The sequence below is a fragment of the Oxyura jamaicensis genome, chromosome 9, assembly GCF_011077185.1.
Source record: "Oxyura jamaicensis isolate SHBP4307 breed ruddy duck chromosome 9, BPBGC_Ojam_1.0, whole genome shotgun sequence".
NCBI classification, from domain to species: domain Eukaryota; kingdom Metazoa; phylum Chordata; class Aves; order Anseriformes; family Anatidae; genus Oxyura; species Oxyura jamaicensis.
In genome coordinates, this window is record NC_048901.1 from 3793608 (window position 1) to 3819534 (window position 25927).

General features: G+C 39.5%; 1 long non-coding RNA gene across 7 annotated transcripts in view; it reads left to right on the top strand.

Moving 5' to 3' along the window:
* LOC118171654 overlaps positions 1-25927 on the top strand; it is a 173333-nt gene that overhangs the window by 37284 nt on the left and 110122 nt on the right. For 4 of the 7 annotated variants that reach the window (XR_004753305.1, XR_004753301.1, XR_004753300.1 and 1 more), the window contains exon 3: positions 7369-7517. This is a non-coding gene — a long non-coding RNA (uncharacterized LOC118171654). Of the gene's footprint in view, positions 1-7368; positions 7518-25250; positions 25421-25927 lie in introns of all 7 variants that reach the window. The other 3 variants (XR_004753303.1, XR_004753304.1, XR_004753302.1) reach the window with 1 other exon arrangement.

Genomic DNA, 25927 nt, shown 5'->3' on the forward strand with positions numbered 1-25927 from the left:
TTCCTTGATGGTTTTTACTCTTATATCCTCCCCCCTTGTTTTTCCCCTATCTCTTCTTGCTATGATGTGGTTAGATGCTATGGGCGTTATGTTCTCAGTTCCATGCTTCGGTGTTCCACCAAGACAATTTGGTGACTCCTGTATGTTGAGCAATTGTAGGTAAAATTAGAGGCCGTGAATCTGAAAATCAGTTAAACCACTACTATGATTTTTCTTCTTTTTTAAAGAAAAGGCTATGTAAAGAACACTTTCTGTGCATAAAAAGCTTCTGAAATACTAGCCCTGAGTCATTCCAAATACATAGAATAACGGAATTGGGCCACTTTTGGTTACCCAAGAATTCCAGAAGAAAAAATTATTTCCACTTGCAATGTTGGTAGTGCAGCTTCATAGAAGCAAAAGGAGTTACTCAAGATTCAGATGCTGGCGATCTATTCACTGTTGTATGTCCTTACACTACTTTGGTGATGTCTTTGCCTCAGTGACTTTAGGCGATGTGGTCTCTTTCCATGGGAAGAGAGGGCAATTCTAACCTTGGAGAAGTGAAAAGAAGGCAGCTAAAGCCAGACTGCTTTTGTGTTTTTGAGCATTGCTTGTCAGAGCACTGAGGTATTATTATAGAGGAGGGAGCGTTGCATAATGTGATACCAACTGGAGGAGGCTCTTGGCCCGCTGCGGAGTAAGCGCTCCGCTGTGCATGGGTAAGCTACTTGAAGTCTGTGGAGTCTTCCATGAGTGCAGCTGGAAAGAATTTCTCTCAGCTTCTCTGTCCAGTATGAAAGCTTAGCCTGTCTCCAGTAATTAGAAATATGCATTGTGATGCCACATAACTCTTTGTTCACTAATTGCAATGGATCAACTCATCAACGCTTTTGGTTTTGCCTTGAATTTTGGCTGTCTGATATTTGCAAACAATAATTGCTTTAGGGAAGGTTTTTGCTTTTCTAAAGTTGTTGTTGTTGTTCTACTTTTTCTAAAGTTATTCTTGAGTCAAATTGCTTTTCTCACAGAAGTTATTAGTGTTTCTGGATTCGCTGGTTCTTAACTTGGATTCTTAACAAATTTGCTTCAGAGGTTGGTTTACCCTCCTGTGGGAATTGAGAATTTGAGATGATTATTGGATCTTTCCTTTCAGACTCTGAAAGATGGAGAGAAACCTAAAACAGAAGGGTACTTCTTCAGGGAACAGCTGTACTGGTAGTCCCTTGGGGTTTCCTCTGAAAACATGGCTTCCCAGGCTCAGAGATGGATGAACACTGTGTCATCTGAGCCGGCCTAGCAAATGTGCTGAGCTGTACTGGGAGAGGCTGAAGAGCTGGATAGTTCTGGCAGAAATGAGGAAAAAATTCCAAAAGTCCAGGTCGATGCTCCTGGCTTCAGCTCTGCTTTCTGATGGCTACAGTAAGACTTTAAAGAACAAAAAACAAATTGCCTCCTGTCCTGATATGTTATGGGAGATGTACAGGAACATTTCTTTTTTCCTGGGTTTTATGTGTATTTTATATAACATTATAACTTTCTACTTTGAGTATAAAATTAATATGTCAATGACTGAAGACAGAAGGACTCACTGCTCTAGAAATGAAACTGCTGTGCCCTTTATTTATCTTGATAGACATATTAAGAAGAAATGTACCAATAGTGTCTTCTCTATGTATTGTTCCCCTCCTCGTCCATGAAGGAAACTAATAACACTTAACCGGTCTGTAACACCACATAGCATACTCAGACATTTTTTTCCTCCTGCTTTTCATCAGCATTAGTTTCAGCTAATGATTAGTGAAACTATAAAATAAATGAGGAGTTGCAAGGATATGAGGAATGAAATACTTTTGAACAGTATGTAGCAAGTAACATGATTCTGGCTGATGCTATGGAGCAGGGTGACAAAAGGGCCCTAAGTGGTGTGAGAAATCCTATCCCAGAGAAAGCAGATCCTGCTGCTGCTCCCAGCTCCAGCCTGGGGAAGGCAAGGGGCGATGACCAGCAGGGGAAGAAGGGTGCAGGCAGGTGCTGGCCCCAAGCTCTCCTGGGGCTGGTGACACCCATCGGCAACTCGCACCTCTGGGAGGGGGCTGCTGCTGGTTTGAGAGCCAGCACTATCAAGAGAGCTGCTTACGGCAAGGTTTAGTAGGAAAGCTCAAACGTTTTAATAAAATTAGATAAGCAGATAGAAAGCTTGGCTTTCTGGCACAGAAAATTGGTGACCAGTATGTAGATTTGGAAGTCAGTGAGGGAAAGATGGGAGGTTAGTGTTCCCAAGTCTGCTGCTTAATGACCACAGCCCAGTTTGTTGTGGGAGTTTTCCTACAGTCTGTATGGAGGAGGCGAAAAACAGCAGAGATAGTATGAAGTGTTTTGATCATCTGAATTTAAGTGGTGATTTCTTGTATATCAGGAGTCAATTTAAATATGGTTTGCTGCCTACTAACTCTGCAAGGCAGTGCCTGTAATCTGGCCTACATAAGAATGCAGAGGAATGCTGCACAACTGTGATACAAAGACCCTGGTACATATTAAATGATGTGGGACAATGTGGTAATCATGAGAATGAGCTCCAAGTAGTCTGTGATTTTAATGGAAAAACTGCGAGGTATGTACAGCAGTGCCCTTACTGGTTTCCCTTGTTACAGTTTATATTGTAACAGATACCTGGTGACCAAGGAAACATTTTGCTGAGTGCGATGGGTCAGTTACTAGCAAATAAATGATCCCCTTAATTTTGCTTTTCTGTTCTTTTTTTTTTTTTTTTTTCTTTTTTTCCTTTACAACAAATAACAAAGATGGCTTTTCTCTCCTGCTTCTTTTTCTTTCCCCTCAACCATTCAGAAAATAAAAGCATGAAGTATGCAGACACATTGCCCTGGAGTAGGTGTTGGGAACTGGTCAGGCTCTTTGATTTCGTGTATAGGTGTAAGTCAAGTACAGGTATAAAATGCTAAATGACTTGGAAGAATCTTACTAAATCTAGAGGAAGGTTTGTGATCTTTTAATTGATCATAAAATTGTCTCATCTTCCTCAAGCCTCCTTGTTCTCAACTTCCTGGTAAGAAGCACAGTAAAGCATTTACCAGAGGCTTCAGCTGCAGAAACCCACTCTAAAGTTTGTGAACTCATCCTTTGCCTTTCAGGAAGGCAGTGACAAATGATAAGTTGAACTCCATGCCACTACTTGCTAATTTTGAATTGCTGTAAGCAAAGCAACCTGCAGAGCTGCTGAATGCTGTAATGTAAGACTTGGCACAATGAGTTCTTACAGGTTTTGCCAGGAACTTTGGTAGTTTTTTTTTTCATATCACATGACCTTAGTCTTCTACACTGTTAGAAACAAATTGAAAAGTGAAAAGGTAATGAGCAAAGTTGTTTTAGCTGCTTTTGGGTTACTGAACATCTAAAGTAAAAGACCTGCTGTAACTTCTTTTTCAAAGTAATTAAAACGGAAAGCAAGATTTTGCCTTAATTATAGGTTCAGGTCTGGAGGGAGAGAAGGACAACAGGCAGGCATCTAAACCCATCCTGATGACCACTTACACAGCATTTATCCATTCCTGAGGTAGTGGTGCTGTTTAGTGTGAAGGAAGTTGTAGGGTAACTTCACTTTGATTTGGGGGTGGAAGGCTTTAGCAATTGAGTAGAACAGGGATTCTTGCCTCTGGATGTAGCAGATTATTGTCTGATCAGGAAAATGATGATGGAGAAGGAAAAAATATTTGATACAGCAGGCTGGCTTTTGTAGACTTCCCATGCTGGAACATCAGGCTGGTGAGGGATGCAGAATGTCTTCTGGAGGCTCAGAGAAAATTCTGTCAGCCTGTTACTATCTTGCCTAGGTTTGCTTTAGCTGTTTAAGTTTTGTATGTGCCTTTACTTCTCAGAGCTGTTTTTACTGAACTGGTGGTGTTTCAAATGTTTTCAATGGTTCAGATGTTCACACTTGTCTCTTGTGCCGAAACAATGTTCGAATGTTCTTCAGAAGAGGTATTTCTCTGTATGTTGGCATGACTCAATGAGCAACAAATCAATTGTCAACAGGAAAACTGTTTAGAAAGCATATATGACAAGAAATTTAAGTGGAAAAAGTTTAGATGCTTTTTGCAGTTCTAATTGAGATTAAAAACTTTGTAGTATTAAATTGATATTTAAATACTCCATTTAAAAGCTAGAAATGGTTCAGTATTAAACAGATGCGGTTCAATTTTTCGAACATCTTAACGTGATTAATTATGAAAGGATGAATGTGAACAGGCCCTTTAGTATCAAAGGTCATGCTGCTGGAAATGTAACTTTTCCCTGCAGTTTCAATGAATTTGCAGATTCAAATTATTTTTTGTTGCAAGAATTTTGACTGGTTTCAGTGACCCAGTTTTGTGATTCAAATCTGAACCTCTTTTTATCGTAAAGAGCTTAGAGTCTATATCAACACCTATAAAGCAAACCCAAGGTTAATGACAGGGAACTTTTCGACTATCTGCTCTGAACATAAAAGGTGTCCTCTACTTCAGGTCAATGTTTTAGATGTCCGGTTGCTCCATCTGTATGTGACCAGTGTGAACATGGATGAACTTGACTGCATCTAAAAATTACATGGTGGCATATGCAGAATAAGTTTGCAAGTCCCAGCTTTAAATGGAGAGAGACCTGTGGCACAGGAGCTGTATCCACAACCGACATTTCTGGGGCTTTTGATGCAGGCACAGGGTAAATGAAAATAATCATCCTGCTGACCTCTGGATGTAATTCTTTGAGTCGGGTCTTAGATGCCTCCATGTGGGAACAGTGTTGGCTGCCCCTGTTTTGTATCTGTTTGGGGATCTCCATGTCTAAGACCTCCAGCTGAGCACGTATCACATGATACTTACCTAAGACAGGGATTCCCTTTCCCTCCTGGAATATTCTAGTGAGGGAGATTTGGAAGGATGAATATGTGGATTTAGAAGGTTGAATACTTAAATGCCAGAACCTTGGGCCACCTCCCACCCCCAGGGCAGCCGGTCTTGTTTCCTTCCTGGTAGATTAGGGTTGGCTGCCTCTCCCCTTCTCTGGGAATAATAGTATCATGGAGTAGGCATTCTGTGTAGTTGGATCCAGTGCCCATCAGTAACAGAAAAGCAAAGACAGTAGCACCAGCAATTAAAGCACTTTGTTTATCACTCTGCTAGTATTTTTAGGAAGCTGATGGAATTTGGCTTGTCATCTAACACGTTGATCTTATGCCAAATGTCAGGTCCCCTGACCAGCCGCCCAAGTCGCTCTGGCAACTGTCATCTTCCCTTGCAGAAAGAGGAATGCACTGGAGTCGGCAACTTGATGAAGAATTAACAGCCTCTGCCAGCATGCTCTAATTAAACAGCTATATAGACAACAGCTGTGAAAAATTCATCAATCACAGAATGTTTAATATTGGAATTAAAACACCTCATAACTAATGCATAGATTTGCATTGATTACCATCTCCTAGAAAGAACAATCTGTGCCAGCTTACTGTGGGCATTTTGAATCTCTCTGTCACTTGCACGGTCACCCATCTGCCTCTGGTTTAACCATAGTTAAAAGGTTGATTAGCTTCCTTGCAGCAAAGTCAGGATTCTACAGCTGTAGAACTGCACCCCTGACCTGACCGCTACAAGGAACCCCACGTTAACACATGGGCCATAGGGTGTTCCAGTATACGAGTTGTCTAGGCACATGGATGTGAATAGGTTAGAAAAGAAAGAATAATGATGATAGTAATAATAATAATGCGTATGAAACGAGCGATGTACAATGCAGTTGCTCACCACCCACTGACTGATGCCCATCTCATCCCCAAGCAGTGATCCCAGCCACCCCATATTAGTTGTTCAACGTATTGCCATATGGTATGGAATAGCCCTTTGGCCAGTTTGGGTCAGCTGTCCTGCTTCTGTTCCCCTCTCAGCTCTTTGCGCACCCCCAGCCTCCTCACTGGTGGGGCAGCGTGAGGAGCTGAGAAGTCCTTGGCTCAGTGTAAGCACTGTTCTGCAACAATTAAAACATCAGCGTGTTATCAATATTATACTCATACTAAATCCAAAGCACAGCACCATATCAGGTGCTAAGAGGAAAATTAACTCTGTCCTAGCCAAAACCAGGACATGCAGCAAATGCTGGTTTAGTTGCATTGACTTAAAACCATACCAAGCTCAGAAATATGATCACAGTAACACGCCCGGTTTCATTTTCTGGTATTCCACTGTACAGTCTACCAGTGTCAGTTGTCTGTCCTTTAATCAGAGGTGTCCTCTTCAGGCAGTGTGTGTTGCAGTCAAATGACTAAAACCTCAATATATAAAGTTTGGAGATGGTCCCATACAAATACGCTCGCGTGGACTCCCATTGGTATGTATGTAATGCAGTGTGTTTGCGCTGGTGATGGCAACGTCTCTGGTTAGAAGCATGCTTCTCTGTTAATGTTTGCAAGGATGGATGCAGTATGACTACAGCTGCAGTTCTGAAGCACTTGATCCATGCATTTAAGGCCGGTACAAGGCCTGAAGCCCCACTTAAGCTCTCAAAACTTGTGGTTTTCTGCCTGGAAACATCATATTGGATCTAAAGGGAACAGACTTTAATGTTGGAGCTTAATGCAACATCTTTTGCTCTGAAGCACAAAAACTGAGCAGAAAAGAGGCAAGCAAGAGGTTGACTCCAGCTCTGAAGCTGTGACGAGGTCTCTTGCTGTCTTCAGTACTCATGAAATGGTACCTCCAGAATTATCCACTCAGAAAAATGTCGTTCTTCATTTAGAGAAATAAATTAAAATATTTTGTGGCACTCATTTTGGAAAAAATGTATTTGAAAAGATAAATTAGAGAATTTTTAAAGGAGAGGAACTGTTGTATTAATTTTTGAGTAAAGAAAATGCACGGAGTCCTGGCCTGGAATGCTTTTATGGCATGGCAGTTAGCAGAGCTGTTTGTTTGTCTGCATTAGCAGCTAATTCTGACTTGTAGCACAACAACAATACGGAGGTGTGAGAGGACGTTGACCGGATGTCTTTAAAACATAGAAATAAAAACAAATATCAAATAGGGTGCAGAGAGCTTGGTGTTGGATTCCTGCCAGATAAAGTTACCAGTCATGACTACATGGCTATATTGTTAACTGTTTTCTTTCCTATTTTAAATTAACTGTTTGGCCAGGCTTATGTCTATAGAGTGGGAAGGAGTCAGTTGAGGCATTTAATAACAGTTCCAATTGTATGATAGAACACGTAGATAGAGTTAAGAGGTAAATAAGGGTTTTTTAAAATGAACCGGGACTTCTGTCAAGAGGTAGAGACTAAAATCTAGAAAATATTAGTAGACTGTAAATTCAGTAAAGAATATATTTTTCTTTTCCTTTTGACAGGTACTTTTTCTATATGCTGAGCACAGCCCAGACCTTGTTAAATTCTTCTAGCAAGATGAGGGAAAGATGGTTCTTAGAGATTCTGCTGTCACATGGCTTTTTAGCTTTCCCACAGGCTGGATCCTAAAGTACCATTGACTACAGTAAAGGTAGGACTAAAACATTTGTTATAGCTTTTTTTTTTTTTTTTCATGAAAATTAATTGGATATGTTCTGTAATCTAACACTTGCCATGGAGCACTACAGCAGCAAGACAAGTTTTTTTAAACAAACAAACAAACAAACCACAATATAAAACAATACCACTAGTGAGTTGTTTAGTTGGTAACGGCATGTAAATACTTCATGAGTTGTGTGACATCTCATGAAGACTGTAGTCCTGTCCAAGTTGAGTTTCCATTTTCATGGAGAAATGAGCTGTCAGAACGTGCCCTGTATTTAGCTGCATTCAGTTAGCCTTGCACTAGGAGAAGACTTGCTAACTCTGGAGAGTGAATGCTGTATGTTGGTGAGGCAGGGCTACTAAGCTGCTGCGCTCAAACTGCGGTCACTTTTTTCTGACATAAGAATGTCCTTCTTAGGAACTTCTGTCGCATGTTCATACATTGTGGAGGAGTTTGATGCTGAGCACAGGTATGCAGGTCTTAAGAAGTCCTCCAGAGGATACAGAGCTTTTGGACGAGAGGGGTTTTAAAAGGCATTGACATTTTCTGCACTGCAGTGTTTGACTTTATTGCCATCCTTGCAATATTTCTTCTATTTAAGAACAGTCAGGAACACTACTAATTCGGCAGTAAAGTTAATTAGCACAGACTGTAAATGTTTATTTGTTTTTTAATAGCAGAAAATGCATTATAAATGACTCCCATGTTCATCTATTGTAAAACCCTGCTGTTAGAGTAATTTGTAATCTAGCTTTTTCTTATGCTAACTCTTGGCATTGCAAAAGCAAAATATGGATTTGGTATTAACTGTGGAATAACCAGCCACAGTAAGTATAATCTTGCTACATTTTCTAAATTGGACTTGCAATGTGAAAAGTATTAGAAGTATTACGTTCATATTGATGATTTTGAATTAACGTATGTTCATTATTTTCAGGAACCTGCTTCTGTACGCTCCTATTACTAACATATTAGTATGTTTTTCTTAAATATAGGGTTACTGCACCTAAGCTCTAAGTACATTATGATAATTGGTTAAAATTCTTGGCTTCTGAAATAAGAGTAAAAAATAGCGTACTTCGCTTTATCTCTTACTGAATGCAACTTTGCAGATGCTTATGAAAATCTGATAGCAAAATTTAATTAAACTTTGAGAAAGTTACAGGCTTTTTATAGTGTTTTTGGTGGCAAGGACTGTGTTTATAACATGGTAAATGTACTCGGTAGTGTTCTAAAGTGAGCATTTGTCAATATTTTAGTGAACTAAAGTAAAAAAATGGGGTTCAATTCATCCCTTCACTTCATGCAGTTCTGTGTGTGGGCATTCTTACTTCAGATTAAATGTATTCTAATGAGCAAGATTTCTTTTTAGTTAAATTATATTTTATGGGTCACTCCTACCTAGAAATGAAATGCAAGTTTGTACTGAATTAACGCCACCTCTGAACGAAGAGCTGTTCCCATAGTCGTGCTTCATGCAGGACACACGTCCTGTACTGTAACGAGTCCCATCTACCTAAATGAGGAAAGCTAAAGTAATTCAGGATCGAGACAGAGCTGTAATAAAGATGGGAATTAACAAAGTGCAATTTCTGCTGACACCGAGGTGATGTGCTTGGAGATGTACATTTTGGAGAAAGATTGAGAGGACGAGAAACAGCAAGATTGGCTTATTGCAGAGGGAACCTTCATTAGGTGTGGAGAACAAATATTGTAGAAATCACAAAAATAAAAACAATACATGGAGTGCTGGGTTGGGGCAATGATGGGTGGTATGGGCAGAAATAAAAGTTACGCATACCTAATTTAGTTTATTCTAGAGAACTGAGAAATCGCTATCACATAGTGTCTTTTAGCCTTCAGTTTTAAATGTTTTGCTCTTGGGTACTGAGGAAAAAAGAAGCTTTCACTTTTAATACCTTAATCAGTGCTGTCTTGTATTCTGCAACTACAGTCTTTTCATAGTTATTTCCGTCTTGATTGCTAATCAAACTTTATTGAGCTGCTTAAATTGATTAAGGTCTTTCCAATTTTGCAACATCATCTCTAAAGCAATGAATCTAATGATCTAACCATCTTCTTGGTGTCATTTCTGTCTCCTAAGAGAAGTTTGGAAGGTTATCCAGCTGTTAATAGGCTGGATTCTGTCTTTGCAGTATCTTCATGAAAAGCAAATATGAAGGGCATTGAACTCTTTTTTGACAGCTAAGAGGAACATCTTATACATTCAGATGTACTGTTGGAGACACTTTAGATATCACCGTAAAGACTGAATGCTACTTGCTTTTACAGCAAGAGCTCAACTTGTGGAAAGATCTGGCATTGGAATGAAAACTAGAGTATCGCCACACATTTTTCAAGATCTTTTCCACACTAAGCATGAGTTTTCAGAGGATTTCCAAGTAAATATGTTAATTTTTAAATGAGTGTTTCTATGTAAACGTGATTATTTTTGGACTTTAATCATGTGATAAATGATTGAGTTCCAAATAGGATTTTTGTCACAAATGGGAGTTCCAAATAGGATTTAAATCACAAAAATCCTATTTGGAACTCAATCATTTATCACAATCATATAATCCTAACTTCTATAGACAGTACCTATAGCTTTGGCTTCTGAAAAAGTTCCCATTCCAGATGGCAATTCCTTGTTTTTTGAAAGCAGTCTGATAGTTTTATTTATTTATTTGAATTAGCCATTGCCTACTTTATGCTTTTCACAAAGATACTTGAGCTGATCTATAACTGTGTAACAGCATCATCTGATGTGACACGCTGTGAAACCATCTGGATTCTTTTCACTGACCCATTAGGAATACTGCTTTAAGTAAAATAACGCATGAAGCCATGGGTTATATTTCTGAGATTTAGAAGTCTAGACTCAAATCTGACAAAAGCAAGCTTTTGTTTTGCATCCACACAGATAAAAAGAAAACAAAAAAAAGTCCCCTGACTTTGATGTGCATTCAGTTTTGGTATTGCTGTTAGACTGGTGCTGGATTAGGAGAACAGGAAGGAGAAGAACATTGGTGGATGATTTTATCCTTGCTTTTAAATTCCTGCTGAAGGCTTCATCTCCTTTGCTCTAGCATTAAGTGAATATCTGAATCTTTGGAAAAGGGTTAATTTGATGAAGCAATCCACTGATTTTTGGAAGTGGTTTTAAAAAATGTCAATTTTAAAATTGTCTTTTTTTTAACTGAGAAAAGGTTGATGGAGCATTTAGGCATGGGAAGTCAAGTGTCAAGCTGGCATGGGGGAGATAGTGTCCACAGACATCACGCGGTGTCAGTTGTTCACTGTTTTAGTCTGTAAGACTGGTGTTTCTCATGTTATTATATGGTATCTTTCCACTAGCTCCAGGTGGGTGTCCTTTTTCCCTCCACATTTCTTTTCCTTGTAAGAAAACACAACTTTATGGGCACCCATCTAGTCTAACAGAAGCTCAGCTAGCTTTAAATGGCACATGACTTTCCTTTACATCCAGTGTACAGTCTTTACTAACATCCTCTTATTTCCTATGTTGAGGTAAGCTCACATCAGACAGAATTTATACTTTTATTATAGGACTTGTACTGCAGATAACTTGATAAAGGAAAGTAAAATGTATGTGGATCTCTCATCCTGTCACACAGTGTTTGAAGGGCTTCAGAGAAAATAGTTAAAGGGCTGGGTAATCTTCAAGAAGTAAAAAATACGTGTAAGAATGGTGAAGGAAAATACCTTTATGTTATTTGCAATCTGACCTTCTGCTTTATGGTTGTGACCAGGTGATCCTGAAAGCATTGTATCTTCCAGTAATGTGCTTTGAGAAATAATTACACTAGTTAACTGATATTTTGTCATTACTCTCTTTGATCTGTAGTGCTGGGATAGTAGTGGATTAATGCTAGAATAATGTGTTTAATGACTTTCTGGGTGTGTGATTACAACAATTTGGCTTGCTGCCCTCCCAAACAAGACTTCATAGTGTGTGCAGGTGGCTCAGAACCCTCTTGTTAGGGGCCTGTTTTTTCTCCCGTTATCTCTGCATTTGGGTCCTCTTTGTAATTGCTTAGGAACTTCTTACTAAGGAAGGTATTGTTGGTAAAGTTGCTCTTATTTCAGTGTTCCTGACTGTTTAGTTCTCTATCTGGTGAATGCAGTTGCTTTTTCTGGCCTCTAAAAGTATTCTAAAACTTCAACTACCCTGAAACAACTCTGACACAATACTGATACTGTTTTTCCTGCCTTCCCTGGAGAATGCTACACCTCTGCTCAGGATGCCTTGGAATTAGTGGTGGATAAAAATCAATGTATGATACTTCACATATAAAATGTGTGAATCCAGATTTTGTCCTCTAGTTCTGTTGGAGTCTGTTACTCAAGAGGAATGTTGCTGAAGGCATCACTAATAAATTCATCATCAAAATTTACTTGATCTATCGGATTTTCGGAAGTTCAATTCTAAAGTTTGTTTTATAACTTTAAAAGGTTGATTTATGATGCTAATTGGAAATGCTCAGTCCTAAATAATCGCACAATGTCATTTCACAGTATGTTGTTACTTGCACCTAACCTTATGAAAACACAGATACTGACACGGGTGGAAGGATGATCGTAACCCTATTGTTATCAAAATGCCTTAATATATTTGCAGAGGGGATTTCCCATTTGGCTATAGGTGTGGTTGCACTTTTCCAAGTTTAATAATGGCAGCAATGAGAGCCAAAGTATTTATAGCACCCTTACATAGGGGTGTATATTTGGAACACTCGGAGTGTGTGTGTGCCTTTTCAGGGAATCTTCTAGAACAAGCACTCATTAATATGAGATTTGGCTCACAGGTTTGCTGTTTACTTCCTTTGAAAGGAGATGGTGCTATTTCTGCTCTCCCTGAGGGTTATATTGACTTCTGCAGGGTTTCTGCGTTGCTTGTGGCTGAGGGCCATGAAGTTCTCCCTCCCCTGTGCAAATGGCACGTGTCAGTTCCCTAGCGCCTCTTGGCTCATGTGGCATGCAGAGCCATCGTGCAGCCTGGCTAAATGCTAGCTCTTTGGCTAGTGTTCGGGTCCGTATTACGGGGAGTTAAAATGAAGGGATAAAACACTGAACAGCACAGGCTGCAATTTTCAGAGTGCCTGTGCCTGTGAATCAGAGCCTCACCTCTGCAAGGTTTTTGTTCGTATGTTTTATTTCTCTGTTTGCATCTTAAATGAATAAAACTTAGACACATTGCTCAAGAAATAGAGAACTGAATTAGTGAAGTCCTGTTGAGTAGGTGATGTCTGAACCCCTGGATAGCAAATGAAATGAAAAGTTCTTTCTGCTTTAAGTAGCAAAGAATTTTATCTCCCTTTTCAAAACTCTATAGACACATCCATCAGGCAGTCTGACAGAGAAATTAAATTGGGTTACAGCACTGCAAGAAGTCCAGATTAGGTTCCTGCTGTGCAGTAACAAATTGTGGTGAACTTTATAAAAAGCTTCTTTCTGTTTTTCACAAGGTAATGAAGTCTAGAGCTAGTCAGTGATGGCGAGAGAAACTGGGGCCGCTTCTAGAAAAGCTTGGTGCTCCTCAGTAAGGAAATTAAATGAAATAGATATGAGTGTCCTTTCCTTTCTTGAGTTTCTACACAAGAAGCATTTGTGTTCTTCACTCCTTTTTAATAACACCAAGTTTGCACAAGCACCAACTTTCTTTATTAACAGCAAAATGAAAAAAGTATTGTTTTCCTGATCATGGGATAGCAAACTTTCTCAGCTGTTGGCGGTGGTCACTATTATCTTCCAATAAACGTGGTAAGAGATGCAGCTATTCTGCTGGAGGTCACAATGGGACTTAAATTTTTCCCCAGTGGATTTTACCTGAATATCAAATAAAGAATGCATTAATCCAAATCACCTCATGTGTGCATTTCAGATAGACTGGTATTTCAGTAATCTGTCCTAATCTTCCATTTATTTAGAGAGGAGCTATTACATGCAACCAGCATCCAGGTGCTTTTCAACTTGGGAGTGCTCATTTCCAGAACCATAGCCTATCTTTGCCTCTCTTATCTCTCCATCCTGGCTCTGAATACCCTCCAACTTGAGGCAACTTCAGATCCATCTCTAATGGCAATGAAAAGCTATGAATTCTTGAAAACAGGTCCAGAGCTGTTCTCAAGCTTTGTGAACTTCAGCCAGCCATTCCATTCATGTGTCATTTTTTTAACCAAATCTGAAACAGGAAAAGGTCGCTGGTGTTAGGTTGCTTTGCATCCTCCTGAAAGGCTATGTATTCATATGAAAAATTAATATCAATTGTTTATATATTTGCATGTACCTAGGTAAGAACGATCAAGTAAAACTTCAAGCATGTGTGACTGTACATGTTTCCAACAAAAATTAATTCACTGTTCTTCTCCTCTCCCAGTGCAGTTGCATTTAGCTATACTGCTTGGGCTATTTTTGAGCAACACCTGTGCATTCTTAAATGAAAAAAGGGGGATGGTGTAAAAATTCTTTCATTTGGATGTTCCTGTTAGTGTGAGCCTTAAAAGCCGTTGCTCTCCAAATATCTTGTTTAATGGAAGTTAAGCTACCTTTTAAAAATAGATACAAATGAATGCAAGTAAAGTTAAATAAAGAAAAAAGTTTAAACAACATTAGCCTTCCTTGTTTAATACTGAATGTGCCATTTTGATCGGTTTTAAAAGCCTTGTTCTTTCTCAGTAAGCAATAGGAGTAAAATATGTCTCTTCCTGGCTTCTGCTTTACATGTTGTACGCTACCCTTAAGGGATTCAAAACCTAAATAAATGTTAACTCGCAAAATATATAAGTATGAGAGATCTCTCCTTTTTCTGGAATGCCTTAGGGGCTGATTGTTTATTTAACAAGCTGGTGCCCTCATTTTGCCACTGACACACTTTGACAAAAATCTGTCACTGGCATTTAAAGATGCAAAAAGGAAGAAAATTGAGAAGAAAGATGCGTGCCAGTGCTCAAAGCCCCAAAGGTATGCTGACCAAGGTGTTTTCAGTATTTTGTTACCATATTTAACAGTTGCACAGCTGGGGTGATTGTAGAGTGGTCAGTAATGCTCTGATGTAATCAAACCAAATGAAATCTTCCTATTAGTTTGTGCAGCTACTTGGTACAGGAACTCTGGGGAAGAGAGAAATTGCTTCTAAGGAAAGATCCGGAAGACTACTTTAAAAAATCCTAACAGACTGAAGTGAGTTTTTAATAGTGCACAGGCTTTGTGCCAGCTCATAAAAGGTGAATGTGTTTTATCCTTGAATGTCAAGAACGGGGTCATTGAGTGGCTGAATTTGGGAATTCTCTTGTTCTGTTCACTGCAGCAGCTGGGAATTGTAGTGGGAGGCAGGTGCAGGGACTGACTTACTGTGCATATGACTAGCACTTCCCAGGGACAGCAAAGTGCCAAAACCAACCAGCTTTTGCAGACAATGCAAAATCTGATGTTCTGTTTATGGAGTATTTTTGTAGGAAGTAGACTGTTTGGAAACACCAATCCAAAATGCTCTTTATTGTTGCAAGATTCCCTTCCTACTAAATAGTAGTTTGTGAAATAATTTTTCCTTCTATTTATGCAGCCTTTTAAACTGAAAACCATCAGCTATCCATCAAGGAAGAAAGTCTTTCCTATGTCCAGTCACTTTTCCTTTTCTCATTTCCAATCCTTTTTCATACCAGGAAGCAAGAAGGGTGTATGGAGCAAGCTGAGGAGTAGGAAACAGTTGGGAAAAAAGCTTTTTGTATTTTTTTGGAACAAAATAGAGAAGAGTGAAAATAATTTTCCTATTAAATTACTTCTTATTTGTACAGTTGGGAGGAAAGAGTAAAAAGGATGGTGAAGAAAATTTCTTTCATGTCATGCACGTTCTCACCTTTGTCGTATGGGTTTCTCCAACTGGTTTTTACAAGACCAAACTATCATATTTCCCCAGATGGGATTTCCTATGCTAGTCTCATTCCAACTCACAGCAGGCTGGTCAATGATTGCTTTGATTTCTTGTTTCTGACAGTGTGAAACTTGGATTCTACTTCAAATGTTATATTAAGATTCAAAACAAAATATTAAAGTAAGGAAAATTTTGTCTTTTCACTTACCTGGACTGTTTATGCTCTCTTTCTGAGACAATATTTCAATATAATTTCACTTTGCACATGAGTCTGAAATGTGCAAATAGATAAATGTGTATATCATTGGTAAATGATATGCATTTAAGAGGATGGACGTTGTGATTCAATTCTACCTCATAGCATCCTGTTTATTATTATTATTATTATTATTTATTTTTATTTCAGTTCAAGTAATGGGTTGAAATTGACCTGAACTTTTCTGAAACTTTCTTGATCACAGGAAGGAAGTTTGGAATAGGAGTAGGCATATATGGTTTCTTGGATCATCTAGAGTTGAGTGAGTTCAAACCCACTTAAGATTTTTTTTCTTGTTGTTTTGGTTTGAGCCCTTTGAAAACTTGGAAGTAAGAAGTGGAAAAGAAAGGAAAAAAATAAACCAAAGTTTGATTTTGCTTTGGTTTGAGTTTACTCTGAATTAACTTACTCAACATTTTACAGATGTCTTATTTTATTCACTGGAAATACAATTAAAGAATATAATTTAAAGGCTAAGATAGCTTTAAAATGGCATTTTTTTAAACTAAATTGGAGTAAAACCCAGTAGCTTAAGCTGTCTTGAACTTACTCCTCCTTTCTTACTCACCCTAAAGAAATGGACTTCAAGTAGTTCAAGAAACTTAGTGAAAATATTTCATTTTTACTTTAATCTATTAGAACAAATAATAGTGCCTACTATTTCCCTTTAAGTATATTCAGTGGGAAAAGGTTATAATTATTTGTTTCATTTCAAATGGAATGATTTTTTCCCAAGTAATCTTTTCCTCTGAAAAGTTTTACCTCCAGTGTTCTAATTTGTTGGCGCGGAGGAGGGTAGGAGAATAGGGCAGAGAAGTGCTTATTTTGTTGAAAGCTTTCCAGCCAGTTCCATTCTGTAGTTGTTTTTTTTTCTAGGCTTGATTTTTTCATTGAGTAAGGGATTCTCCCTCATATCTACATTTGTAATTTCATTGTTTGATCTGTTAACTGATGTATGCAGCAAATCTCTTATTTTCAATACTTGGTGGCTAAAGATGAGAATATCTGAGTAACTACAAAATGGGCATTAAATTCTAATTAAAACACCTTATCAACACTACATTTCACTTTGTATAGTTATGGGTTTGGTATTTTCTGAATTTGGTACGCTAGATTACTTTATAATACTTAGTGATTGAGAAAGAGCATGACTTTTTGAACAATTTCTTTTGCACAGCAGTGTGACTTAAATTAGTGTGGCTGACATCCTTCTAATATGCTTAAAAATCTTTGGAACAATTGATCTGAAACTTGAGCATTTTCATTCTGATTGGATCAGAGTCCAGCGTATCTGGATACACAAGGATATTCATATAGACTGTTCTTCTAAAACCTGATCCAAGGTATATCTGAGCATATTGAGTAAATTTCATACATGAACATCACTGAATCAAATAGAGAAATTACGGTCCAACCGAAACAGTGATATCTCATGGACAAAAATGAGGCCAGGACTTCACCCAACGAGTAACAAAATACATGTGCTTAAATGTTTGATAGAAATGCATGCTTGTGACATGGAGAAAATGTTGCTATGGTTGATGCTTTCCCAGAAGAGGGATCTTCACATATATAAAAAACACAATATCAGGTATTCTTTTCCTGGACTAAACATTTTTTTTTTTTTTTTTCTCTGGGCTAAACTCTCATGAAATATGTTTCCATGAGCTAGGAGTCTCTTGTATGGAATATTGTTGTATTTCCCAGTCTCAGTTAGTAATTTGACTCCCTTAATAAAATGTGTTGATGTAGTGCCTATAGATATCTAGCACCTGTCTGTTAGGATAGCACCTGTCTGTTGTATCTGGCCAGTAGAGAAGTGGGAGCATTGTAAAAGACAAATTGGAAAACAGTAGCTAGGGACCAAATCATCAATCCAACAAATGAGAATCTGAATAGTCATGTCCCTTCTGCTGGTGTGTGTACCTGTGCTAAGACTCAGTGCATCCTTCAGGGTGGCAAGTGATGGACATGTGGTTAAGAGCTGCAGAACTGCCCAGAAAAATTAAAAGTTCCTGTATATGAAGGCTTCCTGAACTAGGAAAATCTGAATTATCCTCTAGCTGTAGAGCAGTATTTACAGTATATTGATTTTTTTTAAGATATGATCCCAAAGTAATGGAAAGAAATTTTGAGTAAAAATGCATATCCCATTAAATAGCTATGTGAACACTGATATGGCTAGACTTCAATGATGCTACTGGGCTTAGTATTTATCTAGTCAAGAAGTGGAAGGATCAGTCTTCCAGATTAACTCTCTCTCCATACTGTAAAATTTATTTTAGACAGTTATTAGACCTGTTCAACAGCATTCTTTTAAGAGCTTCCATCCTGATGCTTCAAGATGCAGAACTTAACTCGAAAACATGCATGAACGTGTTACTCTTTGGGCATGTTTGTTTTGCCTTAGAGAAGTCTTTAGAGCTTTTTCATTTAGGAATGGATTATAACTATGAAGAAACAATCTGTTTCTTAGACAATTATGAAATATAATCAAGTGGAATGCTTAGTGCAAGATGTACTATTACAGCTGAAACACTTTCCTAGTGACAATGTGCATTCATTAGCAGAAGTAATACTACTGTTGTGCGCCTGACTCTTCAGGTTAAAAATTCTTCTGCATTTGCTGTTGTGATATCAATGTGGCAGCACTAAAGAAACACACAGTCTTTTCCTTTTAGTTGCCTTGCCATGTCCATTTCTCTCATGAGACAAATGTTATCTAGCTGGAACTAATATGTATTGAAGAGGAAATCATGTTAGCAAAGGTTTGTGGGTTGACTGAGCATGCCCTTTGGTACTGCTCTGGTGTGTCATGGGGTTGTTCAGTCATCTGAACAGAGGCTTGGAGTTCAGTTGGTATTTAGCACACATGATGTCATCGGACCTACGGGGTGCACTAAGATGGCATGGCTCAAGAGCTGATGCTAACCAAGTATTGATGTGTAGTTTGTTATGCCATGCATTAGGCCTATACGATATTACTGGTAGTGTCACTGATGGTGTATTTTGTATCACTAAACATAGTGCTTCAGAAAAAGTGTTAAATACATAAGGCAGAAGGTCCAGAGAGAGATTATCTGAATATAGTTTTTGTGATGGTCTCTTCTGAGATTCTCACGTGGTAATTGTCTGTTTGCTCAATAAACTAGAGGATAACTACTCTTCATAGTGGGCTTGGGGGAGAAAAGGGCACGAGAGAACAGGGAGGAAAAAGTCTAAGAGTGATGAGAAGCAGAGAAATGTGTGATGCCAAAAGATTGTGGTGAAGCATTATTACTATTCTGAATGTTTGCTTAAAATTTAGAATAAAATTGAATTAAACTTAAGCTGGAAGACCTTGCCTGAAGGAAGGTGCTGCCTGTATGCAGCTTTAAGTGCTGACAAGTTAGGCAAGAGCGTGTGGTTGCTTTTCTATAAATAACAAGCAGTTGTAATAGCAACCTCACCGTCATGTAGCACCCCCCCACACAGAGCCATTAAACCAGAACATCCAAAGACCATCTCCCAACAAACACCTTCATATCTCCCCAGGCACTAACCCAGCCCTCCCCACTTTCCTTCAGCGGCTATCCGTATGGCTTCTTTCACTTTTCATATGCCCACAATACAACAATAACCAGAGGGTAAGGTAGAGCTGCGAAGACCTGGTTGCTAGAAAGGATGGCATGCAGGGGTCTGACCTGGGCCTGGAAAACAAGGAATAGAAAACTTCCAGTGTATGGGTTTGTACTCAAATTACCTCAATTTAAAAGAGTAGGCAAGTGATACCTTGAAGCCAAGTGCCACTTTAAAGGCCACAAATAGGCCATCTTAAAGCTGGGTCCCAGCACCAGCTACACACCAATTTCCCACGAACTGGAGCCTGTGGGACCATAGCAAGTTGGGAGTATCTGAGTATCACTGGCAGTGGCTAGAGAGCATGTGTGCACCTGATTTCTGCATGTTGGGTGTCTGTGTCTCTTCCTCTGCATATGAGTGGTGGTTGTGTCTTTTCCCCTACTACTTCTAAGGGAAAAAGAACGTAGCCTGTTGGTAATAATTTTCTTCCTTTTGAGCTTGTAAGTGGTCACAAAATTCCTGTTCTAACATTTATGATTTCTGCAGTGTGTGGTCTTTTGGGCTAGTTCCAATAAAGAACTTAGAGGCTGCCCTGTTAGCTTAGGTGTGTGAATCCACCATACTGACCCTTGAAGTCCTGCTCAGTTTTCACCTAGTTGTGGAAGTATCGTTTCCTACCACCTGCATTCTCACAAATGAAGTCTGCTATATGTGCTTGAATGATATGGGGTTTGAGTGGTTTTTTTTTCTTCCCTCTTTCAATGCCAGAGCCTGAGTGGGTAGGTATGTTTTTAGCATACTCTGTGAATGCCACGCAGCCTCATGGTCACCTCTTTCCGACGGACTGACTGGAGTTCTAGTGCACTTTCATGCTATGTGTTTGTCTTCATGACAGATTGAGCAGCCTAGCTGGCCAATGAAGAAAAACTATTTTGACCTTTCCACAGTTTTAAAAAACAAAACAAAACAAACAAAAACCCCACAACCAAACAAAACCAACACAACAAAACCCAAACTCTTGACGTCTATACTATTTGACATCTCACGAAACAATGCTGAATCATGTGAGTACGTCGCAGTCTGTGATGGATCAGAACTGGAATGCTGACAAATCTGAAGCGTTTTCTGAAAGTTGGTAACTGTTCAAATCTTATCAGCTTCTGTGATTTCATCTGTTTCTTTGGGAGGGTGGGATAAATGTCTCTGGACACGATGCCAAGCCTGAATCTTTGAGAAGGCTTGGATGAAAATCCCTTCCTTCTTCTGACCCGATCTCTTCTCAGCCATTGTGGTACTATACAAATTGAATTTCAGGGCTCATGAGGTAAGGTTTCTGCTATGGTCAGCAGAAGTCTTTCCATCTGATTACCCCTGAGGTCAGAAGCACGTAATACGTTGAGGGTGTGTCAAATTGAACAAAGCTCAGAATATGTGAGGGTTGTAGACAGCAGCTGGCCCCAGCAGAGACTAACAGATTTGCTGAGAACCTGCAAAGATCTTGGCAGGTTGTCAACAAAGATACCGCAGGGTTGCTAGATGCCAGGAAAATGAGATCTTTAGTTTGCAGTGAGGAAGTTGTAATTTATTATATCCCATCCTCCCTAAATACCAATATAAGTACTGTGAACAAATTGCATCCCAAAGCTTTGGAGACTGTGACTGGTGGGCAAGTCGTGTGCTTCGTTTCATGGATGAGCAGGCTGAAGTAGGAGCAGGTGAAAGAGAAATGTTCTTTCTTACAGCAGCTGAGTACTACCAGAGCCAGGAAAAGTCACTTGGTCCTAAGTAAGAATTGGTTTTAAAAGATGTGGAGGATGAAGGGTACAAAGGCAATGATGCAGAAAGTTCAGCTGACTTAGAAGGCTAGGAAAGAAAAATGGAGGCTGTGTGGGTAAGATAGAGATGTTTGTAGAGAAAAGACCACAGAAGGTTTAGGCTTACTCTGATGTATTTCCTAGCGATTTGTACTGGCAAAATATGTAGGTATTTCTTTGAAAGCTTCAGGTGCCAAAAATTTTAGCTGTCTGTTTCACTGATAAAGTGTAATGTAATGATGCATGCCTCACCATGCGCGACTCTTAGATGTATTGAGAAGACTTCAAGTCGGTCTGCAAGCAATCGCTTGATCTGTTTTGTTCATGTGTCCTCTTGGTCTCTCACCAGAGTTTTACTGAAAAGGTGCTTTCCAAAGAAGTAGGCCAGGATTAGTATGTTACTGAGGCTAAGCGGTGGCATTTAAAGAGCTAGAAAAAGAGAATATTCTCACCTAATCTGCACATTGACCATGACGCAGAGGTTAGCAACCCTAGTGGAGAATGCCTGCAAGGAAAATTTCTGCTCCACGTGGTGCAGCCTTGAGTCTTTAAGGCTGATAGAATTTGATGTCAGAGGCCTCCGTCGATGCTCAGAGTTCCGCGAATGTGACATAAATTATTTCAGAGATTTCCTCTTCATTTACCTGGTAGAGCAATCACAGTTATTTATCACTATTCTTAGGACCCAATTGAATAATAGCCTCCCTGATGACTTTATCAGGTTGAAGCCTATGGATTATTGACAGTTCTGTTAACTAGGTGGCTTTGTTCTTCTGGCAGGATGCCAGAAGAGGGGGGAAAGCAGCTGCATCTTGGGATGGGAATAATGAAAAATGCCAGCTGATAAAATCTGACTTTTACAGAACTGAAAGAGGCCATCAGAACTTCTTGAAATTCCTCTTTTTTGCATCCTTGTGGTCCAAAAGAAATAATGTGGTAGGCAGGATACCATCAAAAATGTAATGCAATGGGTACTGGTGGAAATGCCAGACGGGAGGAAAAAAAAAAAAAAAAAACACAAATGCAAAACAGCAGTAAAATATATGGATAGGAAGCAGTCTCTTACTGATATACGGGTCTATTTCAAAGGAGGAGACAACATGGGCTAGTTCTCGAACTATTGGATGGGCCAAATCCCAACTTCCTTCCATGCTAACTATCAACCTGCTCCGAAAATAATGGCTTTAAGCAGCAGTTCAAACCTTCCTGGCTTGGTGGCAGTTATAAAAGCCTACACAGAAATTTCCCATTATTTGCTTTCTACGTTCCTCCCTCAGTTCCACTGCCCCAAATAACATTTAGCTGTGAAGCATCGCTGTTAGCACAAGTATTAAACCTATGTAACAGAGCACAGAGCTTGGGAGTAGGCACCAGCTGGGAGCAGTACGATGGGCAAGGGCCAAACAGATCCACTGAGGTGTTTGTCTGCTTGTAGGCTGTCACCCGAATCTGATGTAGAAAGAGAAAGCCCTGAAAGTCTCTGAACCCTTGGGCATAAATTTCTGTTTTTCAAGATGCTGTTAAAATAGGGAGCCAGTGGAAGCAGGCTGGTCAGTGTGGCTTCCATAGCTGTGGGGAGCTTTCGACAGCAGCTGCTGTGTGTCTGAAGTCTATAAATTGCCTTCCTGCCATGGGAGGCCTCCAGCTGGTTCAGCTGGAGAGTTACTGGGGGAAAATCCTCACCCTGTCTTACCAGCAGAGCAAATGTGTCTAGGGCCGTGCCCAGGGCTGGGGAGGGGGTCAAGCTGGTGGATTCCTCTTGTCAGCCAACAAGATCTTGATTAATAAAACTGGTGTGAGTGGAGACCTCAGGGTTTTGTTGAGGGTGAGGGAGGAAAGGTGTTCTTCTGAGTACTGTATACACGTGTCCTTCAAGTTCTTCGTTTATGAAAACTCGCAGATGAAAGCACACATATTTCATTGCATCTCAGCTAACATCAAGAAAAACACTTGTTTTTTTTCCCTTTCTTTATCTTTCAGGCTGCAATGTGCTATCCCTTCTGTTCAGGGTGGATGCATGCTCTTTTTCTAGCGTTCAATTCCCCCTCACAATCTTTATCTACCAGTTTTGGAACTGTCCTCCATTAAATCCAGGAGGATTTAATTTCCTTTAAAAATTGCACTCTCACTGAATCAATAACCTAGCTGGAATCTTTGGCAAAGGACTGAATTTTGGTGCAGTAGGTGTCTCTAGATTTAGTGGCCTTTATCATCATCTCTGTTGGAACTCATTATTTAGTTAAAGTTTAACTCCTCTGCTGCTGAATCTGAGACTTGAATTTACTTTCTGTGCCCAGTGAAACACTCTGTCCTCTGCTAAGAGAGGTATTTCATGATCTCAGGGAATATATGAGCTTCTTTTCTACCTGTCTCCTTTCTTACTGAAATTCTTTACTAATCCAGCATGTTACATATCGAATCCCTTTGTGCCAAATCTCACCACCAGGTTTGAACTCCTTTAGGTTAAAAATGAACCTGAATGTGCTGTTTCATACCAAGAATCATCTTTTTTTTTTTTTTTTTTTTTTTTTTTTTGCATATCTGTGGTTTTCAAATGTAGTCATGAATCTTGAAATGAGGACGAAAAAACCCACAATAAGATATTTTGAAAGTTTAGCCTGGCATATGTCCATCCTTGATTCCTTCTCTGCAGGATAGGGTATGCTTGTAGGGAAATGGGAAATCCAAAAGAAAACTGACTGCTCGCAACTCTGGAGATGTTTTGAGCCTTGTGGAAGCTGGTAAAGCAGAGGAAATAGTTAACTTGATTTAGAAAAAACAAAATGTAATTCCTCACTCCTCAGAAGGTTTTAGGTCTAGATTTTTTAAGCATCAGAGATTTTGGAAACTTTGTTTAGGTGAAATTTAGATACTTGTTCAATAAAACTTTCTGATCTTGATGACTTTTGGTCTGGGAGAATGAGGTGTGAATAATGGTGGGCAAAAAAAAAAAAGGTAACCGAGTTGTAGCAATTCTTAAACCACGCTTATTAGAGTTGGGGTCAGATTTGAGCACCCCGAGATTTAGCTGCTTGTTGGAAACTTCTCTAGATTTAAACCTTGACAACTGCTTTCTCACTGCTTGAGCTCACGTCCCAGCTTCATATGCCCACAGTCACAGACCCTGGATGTGAATCTTATGGCTTTTTGCCATACTTCTCACAATGTTATACCATGTGTGGCTGCGTGGGTAATGAGTGCTATGCAAAGATATCAGGTTCCACCCTGCAAAGGCAATTCATGTACTTAAATATGGGGTTTGTTCCTCTGCCTTTTTCTGCTTAAGGCGGTGGGTTCAAACACAGTCTGTACCACCTGTCAGCACATCAGCTTGGTCAGTGTTGTTAAATGCTGTTAATTCTTTTCATTTCATATCAGGGAAGGATAGAAGATGGGGAGAGCTTAATTTTAAAGCTCCTGTGACATGCTGTTGCCATTTCATCTGAGGAGACCGCACTGTCTCTCTGCATACCTGTTCTGGAGGTACGATATCAGGGAAGTGCTCTGAACCCCATCAGGCACACTAAGGTTCATAGGTGAGCTCTCTTAGGAGTCCCCGGTGCCCTTCTGCACAATTACCTGATGCGTGTGTTGGAATGGTTCGTGCATATGTAAATACAGAGTGCGCTCGTGCAAAGTGTATGGATATGATTTAGAAAGCACTGTTGGATTTTTGGCTTATATATGCACATTCTGTGGCCTGACAGGATTACTCCCGCTGGAGTAATAACTAAGAGTTTTGCTTACTTAGGGCCTGTTCCTACTCCCTTTGAAGCCAATGGCATAATTCCCAGTAATGTTTAGTGGTGCAGGGTCAAGTCTTTAAGGATGATAGAATTTGATGTTGGAGGCCTCAGTCAGTGCTCACTGAAGTACACAGGGGTTTCCCCAGTTATTTCAGTGAGCTTTGGTTAAGACTCCAAATTCTCATTGTTTCTTCAAAATAGTTACTATCTCTGTGGAAGCTGCTGTTCGTAGAGTGTTACACTCTAAAAAGAAGAAAGTCAAGAGAATTTCTTTAAACTGGCTGATGCCATGCACTTTTTATAGCACTAAAACATTCACTTCAGAGAAGTTCCCGGAAGTTTGGAACAGCTACATCCAAAAGCAACAGACTTGTTAAATTGAGAAGGACATTTTGTGTTGCTGTCACATCTCTTGTGACTTCTGAATACATTTAGTTTCTACTGTTGCAGGAACAGCAATTCTCATGGTATCTCAGCCTTCAGACTCCTGGTCCCAGCTGGTGTGACCCCACAGCATCTGTGGGGAAACGGAGATGATGAAGAGAGATGTTGCAGCTGCTTGAGGGGGGGGAAAAGCTGGCTCTTGCTCATCTCGAAGGCCAGTATCACTTGGAACCCTTGTGAGTATGAAAAATATCCCATCCTCTTTCAATATGCTCCGTGATATGTAAGGACTTCCCTTTAGTTCTGTAATTGCTTTCATCTCCGTTTCTCATATGCTACCAGGAGTTTGCCAAAGCTCAGTTATTTTTATACTTAGATTTTGGTACTCCAGGCTTGCTAAATGACATCTTTAAAGGGAGAAAGTAAAAATACAGTAGACTGGGGAGAAGCATAGAAAGCTACTAGAGAATGTTTGTTGGCATTTGCTTATTGTTTGGTTCAACAATTTTATTGACCTAAAGGACGTACAGGGCAGCCCATCTGTTTTCCCATGGTATTAAAAGGAAAAAGAGAAGGACACTAAATCCGTCTATATGAATATTTCATTTGGATACTGCTGACCTACTGAGTTGCTTTAAACGATGGGCAAACCAGTTTTCCCATCTTGATTTCTTCTGTTTGGATCTGCTTACATTCAGTTACAATATAGATAAGTGCATATATAAGAGCAATCTAAGTAATGT